This window comes from Ochlerotatus camptorhynchus, unplaced genomic scaffold (assembly GCF_037179485.1).
Source record: "Ochlerotatus camptorhynchus isolate MF236.1 unplaced genomic scaffold, CSIRO-AGI_Acam_v1.1 ptg000330l, whole genome shotgun sequence".
NCBI lineage: Eukaryota > Metazoa > Arthropoda > Insecta > Diptera > Culicidae > Ochlerotatus > Ochlerotatus camptorhynchus.
Genome location: NW_027040818.1, coordinates 4,465,848 through 4,478,471, shown reverse-complemented (window position 1 = coordinate 4,478,471; position 12,624 = coordinate 4,465,848). Strand labels below are relative to the sequence as shown.

Genomic DNA, 12,624 nt, shown 5'->3' with positions numbered 1-12,624 from the left:
AGTCTTTATATATACTGCACGCATTATACTAGTGTGAGTGTCGTCACTCTCTATGGGGAGAATATAGCTACCATCCAATGGGCCACTCGTCATTCCATTGTACGGACTTCGCTACATTGGACGTACATACTCGGCATCACACGTGGCGACGAGGAAAAAAAAAAGTGGAAGTTTTGCGGATATAATTTTGTGAATTTAAATTTCAATGTTCTAAAGTGGTAATTATTTCAAGAATAGCAGGTGATTATTTCAGTGGAATATGAAATGTGTGATATAGCTTAGAAAAGTGATTCGCTTCAAATCGCAATCAAATACGCCGTAGTCCGCCATCTTGGAATCGGTCAGAAAAAAAAATGGTGATGGAAAAAATTAATTAATGAATGTACTACGTTTATGTTAATTTCGTGATCTTTAATGCAACGGTAAAAAAAAAAAATAAGTGTTTTGCATGAGGCAAAATTTATTAAATGTGAATCTGTATAAGAATGGTTCAAGGTCATCTTGCTGCTTGCGTGGAAAGAACACGCCATAATAAAATGGTGGTAAACAGTGGTGGTGTTGATAGAAGAAACTAGAGAAAGTGAGAGATAGACCCCGATACCCCAGTGTCGGAAGAAATGCAAAAGATGTACCCATACGTGTGATTAGAGAAATGTTATTCATGTGTGTTAGTGTTAATGTAGAGAAGACTACTAGCTGGAATTCTTCCATCTGGCGTTGCGTTGAAATTGGAGTAAGCCCGCAAAGGATGTCTTGACTGCAAATTTTGATGCGTTAGGAGAGGGGTAAGGTATTTTAACTGATGCTAACGGACAACTAAGGTATGTAACTTTAATTTTCTCAACGACCAGTTCTCATTACTATTAAACAGTGAAATAAAAAGAAATGATATGACTATCTCGTGTAGTCTTATTAGAATTTTATTTAATAATGTCCAATTAGAGATGGTCTTGTTCCATTCACACCATTCATGTTGAACAGCTGAGCGATGGATGTGTGAGACTTTATAATTGTCAATGATTCATTTCCATTGCCAAACTTGTGTTAGTGCTGGAATAGCTGAATAGTATTGGTTGGAATGTACTCGAATTTGTTGGTCATGCAGAAAAAAAAGAATTACTTTGGAAATGAGCCGAATTTGAGCAGATTTTGAAAACTTGCATACACTAACTACAACAAACACCGTTAAAAGAATGGTAAGCAGTGGGGAAAAAAATCATAGTTTTTCTTTCGATATCAAACACTGAATCATAGCCTTGTTTCTGTTGGAAGCTCTAGTTAGATTGTGTAGTCAACGGTTTTGGTTGATAATTTGAAAAAATAATGCTCGAATAAACTGACTCATATGTGATGGTAGCTGCGGTTAGAGCATGGATCTGACTTGGCATGTGATTAAATTCACGAGAGTGCATCAGGCACTGTGATTAAATTCACGGAGAGCGTTATCAACGCTATGATTACATTCACTATTGAAATCGATGGTGAAATCACTGATTACAATCTGTGATAGACGTTTGCGTGATTAAGTTATTGTAGTTAATGTTGTGTTTATTGGTGATGGGTATTTTTATTGTTATGTACTGGACAAGACCTGTGAAATTTTAAGGACTACGGTGTGTTTGAAGCAACGTGATTTGAAATAAATTTCTGAAAAAAAATTAAGTTATGAAAGAAAAAAAAAAACAATCATTTTGCCAATCAATCAGTTTGTGCGACCATGTGGTCGAAGGCGGTGAACAATAAATAAATAAATAAATTTTTTGTACTAGGCCATCATGGAAAACGACGAACCGATTATTCAGACAATGTCTTTCTTCAGCCCAGCGTCATATAATTTACCACAGTTTAAGTACTCCCACTTACCGGCAACTGAAGTGAGGAGTGCTTGGACATCATGGATAAGGTGGTTTGAAAATGTCATGACGGCCACAAACATTTTGGATGGCCACAGTCGTAAGGCTCAAATGCTGGCCATGGGTGGCATTGAGCTTCAGTCAGTGTTTTATGGAATTCCTGGAGCAGACGTTGATGGCTTGGATGGAAGTGACCCGTATGTGACAGCTAAAGATAAGCTTTCAGAGCATTTCGCACCAAAGCACCATGATAGTTTTGAGCGGTTCCAATTCTGGACTATGAAACCAGAAAAGGATGAGCCCATAGAGAAGTTTCTGCTCAGAGTACAGCAAAAAGCAGAGAAATGCTCGTTTGGCAAAACGGAGCATGAATGTCGTCAAACAGCCATAATTGATAAAATTATTCAAAATGCTTCTGATGAATTGCGTCGTAAGTTGCTGGAAAAAGACAATTTAACTTTGGACGTCTGTTCAAAAATCGTCAATGCTTATCAGTCTGTCATCTACCAAGCTGATCAAATGAAACCTAAGTTCAACCATCCGGCAGAAATCAATCGTTTGTTTGTACGGAAGCCAGAAGACTCCGGGCTACCCGCATATAAAGATAGGTGTTATCGTTGTGGACGGTTCAGGCATGTGACACCAAAGAAGTGTCCTGCCATTGACAGGAAGTGTCATCGATGTGGAAATGTAGGTCACTTTCAATCGATGTGCAAACAGAATGCGAGGAATGTAAGAATACTATTCAGTTTTGTAGAGTTAGATCCTAATGATTTATTGTAATTTCCTTAAATATTTTATATTGTATAGTCATCAGAGACACATAAGCGAAGATTTTCGCCCATGCATTCTGGGCAGGCGGCTCAGAGCAAACGATTTAAGAGCGTTATGAATGTAGAGCTGGCAGATGAAACAGGTGAACCAGAAGAATTTTCCGTTTACAAAATTGACAACGAAAATGATGAACTCCTGAAATGTCGCGTCGGAGGAGTCAGCATAGAAATGCTTATTGATTCTGGATCTACGTTCAATTTGATAGACGACAGAACATGGGAGCTCATGAAGCTAAGTAAGGCTAACTATTATTCTGAAAGGTTTGATAGTTCCAAAAAGTTCTTGGCCTATGGCAGAGTACCTTTGGACCTGTTAACTGTCTTTGATGCAGTTATCGAAGTACGTGATGGAAATAAAACCATTTCCACCAATACAACCTTCTATGTGATTCAGGGAGGCCAACAAGCGTTGCTGGGTAAGATAACAGCTCGAGAACTTGGTCTTTTGCGTGTTGGTCTACCTAGTTCCTTTAAAGATGACGTTAACCAAGTAAAACCGGTAGAATTATTCCCTAAAATCAGAGATTTTCAACTAATCCTGCCTATTAATCGACATGTGACACCAGTTATTCAGCCTCTAAGACGTTGTCCAATTCCCCTACTGGACCAAGTAAAAAGCAAACTGGATGAACTACTAGCGATGGGTATAATCGAACGTGTAACGAAACCGTCATCTTGGGTGTCACCACTGGTTCCCATTCTCAAAGACAATGGGGAATTACGTCTATGCGTTGACATGAGACGCGCCAATCAAGCAATTCAGCGACTAAATCATCCGCTCCCGGTGTTCGAAAATATCCTTCCAAAGTTCAATGGTGCCACCATTTTCACTACGTTAGATATCAAGCAAGCATTCCATCAAGTCGAGCTGGCAGAAGAAAGTCGAGAGATAACAACGTTTGTGACTAATTGGGGACTTTACCGATATACAAGACTACTATTTGGAGTCAACTATGCTCCAGAATTCTTTCAAAATTTAATGGAAAGCATATTGTCGAACTGCCCGAATACAGGTGTCTTCATTGATGACATTCTGATCTGGGGAACCTCCGAAGAAGACCACGACGACGCTGTAAGGAAAACTCTTTCAGTCCTGAAAGAACATGGGATGTTGCTCAACATGCAGAAATGTAGGTTCAAGCAAAAAGAAATTACATTTCTTGGACACAAGCTCTCAGAAAAAGGCGTTCTTCCAACCGATTCCAAAGTTCGGTCTATTCTTCAATGTCGAGCACCACGGAGTAAAGAAGAATTGAGAAGTTTTCTTGGACTCGTTACTTACGTTTCCCGCTTCATCCCAAACCTGGCAACGGAAAACCATCCTCTAAGAGAATTGCTCAAGAATTCGACACCGTTCGAATGGAATTCTCTTCACCAACGTTCGTTTGACGCAATAAAGCAAAACATGGGAAATTTGCAAAATTTGGGGTATTATGACCCTAAGGACCAGACAATTCTTGTTACTGATGCATCGGGTGTTGGTCTTGGAGCAGTATTGATACAGGTATTTTTATTTAATTATTATTATTACTTCAGTAAAAGGATTTTTATCCTCGAATTTTGAAATTTGATACAGGTGAAGAATAGCAAGCCTCGCGTGATAAGCTATGCTTCTCGAAGTCTCTCAATGACTGAACAACGCTATCCACCTATTGAGAAAGAAGCTCTGGGAATAGTATGGACTGTACAGAGGTTTAAAGTTTATTTACTCGGAATTTCATTTACTCTGGAGACAGATCACCGTCCATTGGAAGTTCTATTCACAGTAAAATCTCGTCCAACTGCAAGAATAGAACGATGGATGCTGCGGTTGCAGTCGTTCAACTTTACTGTCGTCTACAGGAAAGGCTCGTCGAACATTGCAGATTCGCTGTCACGACTATCATCTCACGTTGAAGATAATTGGCTGGAAGAGTCAGAGATTTACATTCGTCGTAGCTTCAACATTGGCTACGCTTTTGGATGACTCGACGAATGGGGATTTTGATGAAGACACGGAAATTTTCATACGGACTATTCAAGAGACGGCTGCTATGGATATTGCGGAAGTTGTAGAAGCAAGTGCAAAGGACGAAGAACTGCAAGCGGTTAAAAGAGCAGTCATGGATGACAATTGGGCATCAGAACTGGTGAAGCCGTATGCAGCATTTCGCCATGAACTCTCATTCGTGAACGGACTAATTATGCGAGGATCAAAGTTGGTGATTCCTTCCTCTTTGCGCAACAGAATGCTTGTATTAGCACATGAGGGCCACCCAGGTCAAACGATAATGAAAAGAAGACTAAGGGATCGTTGCTGGTGGCCAAAAATGGATCAGGAAGCTGCAAAAACTTGCGATAGCTGTGAGGGATGTCGCTTGGTGCAAGTTTCGGACCCACCAGAACCAATGCAACGACGATCGTTGCCTGACAAGCCATGGGTGGATATCGCTATCGATTTCTTGGGACCCCTACCCTACCCTCTGGTGAGCATATTTTAGTGGTTATTGACTACTACAGCAGATACTTATGTTTGGAGATTATGTCTAGCATCACTGCTAAAGAAACCATCAAACGGCTGGCCAGAATATTTAGCACTTGGGGAGTACCTCGCACTATAACGCTCGACAACGCAAAACAGTTTGTGTCTACTGAGTTTGAGGATTTTTGTTCTACAAAGAGAATTCATTTAAACCATACCTCGCCATACTGGCCACAGGCCAATGGCGAAGTGGAGCGACAAAATCGGTCTCTATTGAAACGCTTAAAAATAGCAAATGCCCTATACGGAGACTGGAAAGCTGAAATGAGTCAATACCTAGAAATGTACAATAACACATCACATTCAACAACGGGCAAAGCTCCAAGTGAGCTTCTACAAAACCGGAAGTTGAGATTAAAATTTCCAGACGCAGATGATCTAAGCACTGCCATTTCGTCATCTGAACATTCGGACAAGGATGCAGTTCACAAAATGAAAGGAAAGGAAGGAGAAGATGCTAAAAGAAAAGCAAGAATCAATAATATCGGCAAAGGCGATTTGGTTCTCATGAAAAATCTCCACCCGACGAACAAGCTGTCTACCAACTTCCTTGCAGAGAAATTCGTAGTTGAAGAGCGTAATGGTTCAAAGGTAAGAGTTCGTTCCATGGATAGTGGTAAATGCTACGAGAGAAACGTAACTCATTTGAAGAAGTTCTCTGGTCATTCTGATAAGAATGACACTGATGAAGAAACTGATCAACAGGCCGTTCCCCTGCCGACCCCTGACATCGAAAAACGTCGTTACTCTAACCGTGTTCGCAAACTACCAACTCGATACAACCCTTAGGTAATGTATACATGATGTAAGTTAAGTTGGTGAGCCTTACGAGGAAGGTAAGACAAATTTGACAATAAACCATATGTTTCTAAACACCAAACATTTACTAACAGTCTTAGAAAGGAAAGGGGATGTGGTGATCTATAATCTGAGTCTTTATATATACTGCACGCATTATACTAGTGTGAGTGTCGTCACTCTCTATGGGGAGAATATAGCTACCATCCAATGGGCCACTCGTCATTCCATTGTACGGACTTCGCTACATTGGACGTACATACTCGGCATCACAGACTGTAAATAAAATACGAGTAAAATGAAGTTTAATAGTTATTTCTCAATCCCTGAAAATTTGATGGCAATCGGATGAAAACTCGAATTTTGCGAATCAATTTTGTGTGTGGCAATTTCATCGTGGACACCCTTTAGCTATTGATTTACATTGTTGAACGTTTAGTTGCAGGATGCTTTTGTTACACCAAATATAGAATAAGCTTATTTCATTCTGGTATGTCTGTATATCTTTTTTGTTTCTAGGGGGCGACCCCGGCGTAGTGGTTAACATCCATACTTCTCACGCCAAAGTCACGAGTTCAAATCTCACCCCCGGACAAGTCACGAATGACCCAAGAGTGTTAAAGTGACTATAATAATAAAAAAAATCTTTGTTTCTTATTTCTAGAAAGAGCTTCATGTCATCCGCATAGATTAAACTTTTTTTGTTTTTAAGAATAAAGGAGATGTCGTTTACAAATAAAATAAACAAAAGAGGGCCTAGATGCGAGTCTTGGGGGACTCCAGAAGTAACAGAAATAGGGTTTGATTTTTCACCTTTGAATCTAACTATTTGTTGACGATTAGTTAAATATGTCTCAAGCCATTTGAGAAGTCCAGGTTCAATTCCTATTTTTTGTAATTTGAAAAGAAGCATGGGCACATCAATACGATCAAATGCTTTGCTAAAATCGGTATAGAGTGCTTCTACATGGTTTCCATTGTCCATTGCAATCAAAGAATAGTTGACGAATTCAAGTAAATTTGTATTAGTTGATCGTCCTTTGAAGAAACCATGTTGCATTTTAGTGATTCTGTTTTTGATCTAATTGAATAATTTTTCATTGACGCTCGCTCCGAAAAGCTTTGGGATACAGGAAATAATAGCAATTCCTCGGTAATTATGTATGTCAGCTTTTTTGCCACTTTTAAAACTAGGCACTAGAAGAGAGCTTTTCCATGTTTTTGGGAAGATTCTAGAATCTAGTGACATATTGAAAAGCCAGAATAATGGAGCTGTAAGTTCCAGTGCCAGGCTCTTCATAAATACTGGTAGAATACCGTCTGGTCCAGAGCCTTTGGAAGTATCCAAATTGTTCAAAGTTGCCATAATATCCTGCACATTAACTTGATTAACTTGTATATCACTAATACATTCGGGGATGAATTCAAAATAATCACGATCATCTTCTGAAAAAGAGGTGTAAGTTTCTTGGAAGGAAGTAGCGAATAGATTGCAGATATCTGCTGCGTTGTCACCAACCGTTTCATTAAAATGTATTTTTTTATTGAAAATGGTCTGATTTTAATTTAGTTTAAACGTAATTGAAATTTCGAGTTCGGTTCTTGAATTCTATTCCTCAAATGAAATTTCAATTGTCATATTTAATCCATCGCAAATACGCAAATAGTTTGCCAAATTATCATTGGTACCTTGCTTTTTATAAGCCTTATGTGCCTTTTGCTTTCGATTTTTTAAGTTTATAATTTTTCTGTTATACCAAACAGGATGTTTTGAGTAACTTTGACGTTTTCATCTTTTTAATGGAACATCTTCAAATATTATTTCAAATAATACTTTGTAGAAGACGTCCACAGCAGTTTCAATATTATCTTCATTCCTAAAAATCGTTCGCCATGCTATGTTACTTAATCTAAATTTAATAATTTGCAGAATGATAATTAAAAACCTTTTCATACTCACAATCGTAGGGTCTTTTATATTCATGCACAAATAAAGAAAATTCGATTGCTGTGTGAAACGCTTCGTTTTGGATAAGCATACTTCAATTTGGATTATACGAACATAATTTTAAAATCAGATAAATTGTGCATGAAATTTTACAAACATATCCAAGATGGCTGAACTTGCAGGACCCACCTGAGACCAGCCCGCGACCCATAGATTGAGAAACGTTGGCTTAGGGTATTACCTTTGATATCGTATAGTGTTTTTTTTATACACGGGAAATGGCTCTAATGTTGGCCTATGGACCTAAGATTAGGCCCATCGCTAAAAATCTGCTATTTATGAATTTTATCTAGATGGGACGGTACTAATGGATATTTTTGGTTGCTATTGAAAATTTATTCGATTGCTGAATTTATGTATAGGCCCAAATTAGGGGTATTTAGGCCGACATTACATCCATTTGCCCTAATATGTGCTACATATTTTCCAAATATCTGAAAAAAAACAATCTTCTTGTTTTTCGCCTGATTGAAGAGGCACTCAAACAATTACATATTAACATTTCGAATACGGTGGGTAAAAAACGTTACGCCGGCTACGAAGCCTCCGAAAAGCGTGTAATAGCAAGTTTGCAATGACATAACATAGCTATTTCTTGATGAATTTCAAAAATTTTGGTACATATAGGACTCCTAGGGTCTGTGGATTATTTTGATTGTAAAAATATTGAAAATGGGGTCTACTTTTTTTAAGTGAAAAGAGTCATTACACGTTTTTTCAAGGTGTGTTTATGGGTTTTGCAAGTGGCTTAAGATCTATAATTTAGATTCATGGGCACAAATGTTCCTAATTAGCCAGAATACAGTCATTGTTCCTATATATGGATCCTGGAGACAACGGAACGGTGCTCCGGAAGATCCTAGGACAGTCCCATGGCCATCCGGGTCTCTAGGACCAGTTTCATGGATTGACCACTTTTAAGGATGTTCCGGATCTTTCGGAGGACAATCCAATGGCCATTCGGATCCATGTTTATGTTACGACCCCAAATTATTTCTTATATTGCAGTTCCTAATGTTTTCAAAAAACCGCGAAGCTCTAGGATCAGTTTCATGGATGGACTACTTTTACGGAAGTTCCGGATCTTCCGGAGGACAATCCCATGGCCATCTATCATCACAGTTCCAAGTGTTTTTGAAAAAACCGCGCAGCTCTAGGATCAGTTTCATTGATGGACTACTTTTACGGATGTTCCGGATCTTCCGGAGGACAATCCCATGGCCATCTGGGTCCATGTTTATGTCACGATCGCAAATTATTTCTTTTATCACAGTTCCAAGTGTTTTCGAAAAAAAACTTCGGAGTTCTAGGATCAGTTTCATGGATGGACCACTTTTACGGATGTTCCGGATCTTCTGGAGGACGGTTTCATGGCCATTCGGGTCCATGTTTATGTCACGACCCCAATGTTTTTTTTATATCACAGTTCGATGTGTTTTCGAAAAAGCCGCGGAGCTTTAGGATCAGTTTCATGGATGGACTACTTTTACGGATGTTCCGGATCATCCGGAGGACGGTCCCATAACCATTCGGGTCCATGTTTATATCACGACCCCAATTTTTTTCTTATATCCTAAAGTTTTATGCATTGACCACTTTTACGGATGTTCCGGATCTGTACCAAGGTTTCAAAATTCTTAAGAGTATACCAAGAGAATTCTGAGCGACATTTCAATGGAGTTTTAAAGGGAATTGATATAAAATTCAGCAAATTCTCGCAACCGGAAGAAGGCTCTTCCCATTTTCTTCCAGCTTTACAGGTTTATCAGGATGTTTCCAACGACTTCCACCGGAAGATTTTTTCCAACTTCCACTTCCCTTAGAAGCGTTTCAGGTTTGCTCCAGAAGTTTCTTCTGATATCATCTGTGAGTTTTTTTCCAGACCTCCAGAGGTTTCTGCTGATTGCTGACTGGGATATTCTTGCAATTTATCCCGGAACTCCTGGGAGTCCAACTGACTTGTCCCAAAAGTGTCTTCCGACTTCCTCCGGAAGGTTCTCCAAACTCTCTCAGAAAGTTTCGACGACTTTTATTTATCATGGATGTTGATCTCCCGACAGATTCTGTCAGCTGAGTTCTCCACTGATTATCTTGGAATACTACAGAAATTCTTCACCAAATGCCCTTGGTATTATCTTTGGAATTCCCTTGAAACTCTTCTCTGAGTTTCTTGGGACTTACATATAACCTCAAAATTCGATTCACTCGGTATTTTTCTCGAAATTACATGGAAATTATCGTCACATTTTCCTTGTAATTTCCCCAATAATTGGAACTGTCCACAGAATTCAATAACCTTATGTTATTTCCAAAATTTCCTTGAAACCTTCATCAACACTCTAAAACTTCCAAGAATTTACTAACTAATTTTTTTTTTAAACTCTATGTTAACTATTTTATTATAAATAATATTCATTAAAATTTGCTCTAGAATATTATTCTTACAATCAAAATTTAGTCAGAACTCCTTTGTAGCCAATACTGAAATATCATAGTGTTATCCCTAGAATTCCATTTAAATGTTTCTTCGAGGTGACAAAATTCTGAACATCTAGTCCAGTCCTCAGGCCTTGAAATCAATCTTGAAAAGGACCTGAGAGAGAACGAAGAATTTTGTTTTCTGGATTTGGCATCGAAATATGCGCGTTTTTTCTGGTGAATTTGAATTTTCGGGTATTTCCCGATTTCGCGGTTCACTGGTCACTGGTCTTAGATAAACAATTCAGACCTATTAGAGAACATACACAAATGGCGTAGCATTTGAGGGGGGAGGAGGGCCGGGTTGTGACCGGCTGTGAATAAGGTATAGCAAAATATGATACAAGTAGGGAGGGGGGTCCAAAATTGGTCAAAGTACACTACGTCATTTATAGATGGTCCCCTATAGCGTGAAACGTTGATGCAATATTTCAACGCTCTTTGGATCATCATCTGGCTACTCGGTCTGGTAGAAATGCCAGTTCTCTGTCAGGAAACAAGACTGGCACAGCGCTCCTATTGAAGTAAATTAAAAGGTCCAGAGTTCGCACCACCAACGATCTCATCGCTGTCACCATTAATGGATAGTTAGTAACTACAAGATAGATAGTAAACTAGCTACAAGGTCTGGTAGAAATGCTAGTTTTATGTCAGATAACAAATATTGGTATATGTCTGGCCGAAGCCAGAGATACTGCAGACGTAACTATGAGCGTGTTTGAACGTACGAAAGAAGCAAATCGTGCGAAGCCGACTGAAAGCCTAGTGAAAAACAAACTGCACCAATACGTACAGGCCATCAATTCCACATCTTGTATAGACTAGGTTATAGGTTGGTATAGACCAGGTTGTACTGCACCCCTAATGAAGTAAGTCAATGGTTCCAGGGTTCACACCACCTATGTTTTCATCGTCTTTGCCATTATTGGACAGGTTCAACGGCTTTCGGGTCCCGGGTGCACTCCATTTAATTGAAAAATTCTAGAATAACATTTGAAATGGGCCTATGTTCAAAACGTAAACAACCCAGAAAATGAATTTAAAAAAATTTCCGCCACTATTTAATTCATATTTAAGAAAACTGAAGTATTTTAGGCATTAATATTGTTCACAATCACAATATGCAACATCCAAAATATGCGAAAAGCTTTGAAAAATATATGAAAATCGATAACAATTTAATTTCATAAATTTATAAGCCTTTTTGTGAATCTTTCAATGGATAGGCGCTTTTTGTTAAGTCGTTGTGCTTTTCATCAGAAATGGTACGCCCTTTGCTAAGTCTTTTCGCAGCGTCAAATAAATTCAAAACAAATTATCGGCCCTGCCTCAATCAGTAGGGCCTAGCTTTGGTTTGAAATTTTTCAATCATCGGTCCTTCTACGTCACTAGGCTTATCAATGAAATGAAATAAATGAATGGTTGGCCGTTTTAGCGTGTGGGCCTATTAATGAATCGAAAAATTTCGTTGATCGGCCGTTTCGAAAATCGAGTTATTTTTAATGATTTTTCTCGATTATGCGGAACTTTCCCTAATCTAATCTAATCTAATCTAACACCAGCACAGCCAGTTCTTGAAAGCATCCTGGAAAATGATATATTTACCTACATAATTTTTCTTGTCTATTTGATATATGTTTCACATCGAAGATCTCGATTATGAGGAACTTTCCTACACGATTAGTAGCTATCAAGTGGTGCTAAAGAATGGTATCAAAACCCGATAGGCCCATTTCAAATGTTACTCGAGAATTGGTTCTGGCACTTGCTTCATCTACGTTTTCAACGCTGTCACCATTCCTGAAACGTCAAACGTTCTTGTATACCACTAAGAGGAAGAGGAGACAACTGACTTCTTACTCTTTTATCTCTATCTCTATCTTACGCACATCAAATCGGCCAATCAAGAGCTGGTTCGCGTTTGATAGAAAAGTGGTTCATTTTCGCCCCCGTATTGTCTCCTCTTCTCTTAGGTATACCATGCTCTTAGGGCTGGTAGCGACCCCTGCTTTAAAAAATAGTGATTTTAGTGACCATGTTGAAGAAATAAGTGACCAAATAGTGACTTATAGTTGTAAAAATAGTGACTAAAAAGTCACCTAAGAGAAAATAAATGTTTGATGTTTTAGACTT

At 38.7% G+C, this 12,624-nt stretch overlaps 1 protein-coding gene across 4 annotated transcripts in view; it reads right to left on the bottom strand.

The window, feature by feature from the left end:
* The window catches only part of foi (fear-of-intimacy), a 118,621-nt gene that overhangs the window by 76,264 nt on the left and 29,733 nt on the right, over positions 1-12,624 (bottom strand). The gene's annotated exons all lie outside the window — the stretch shown is intronic.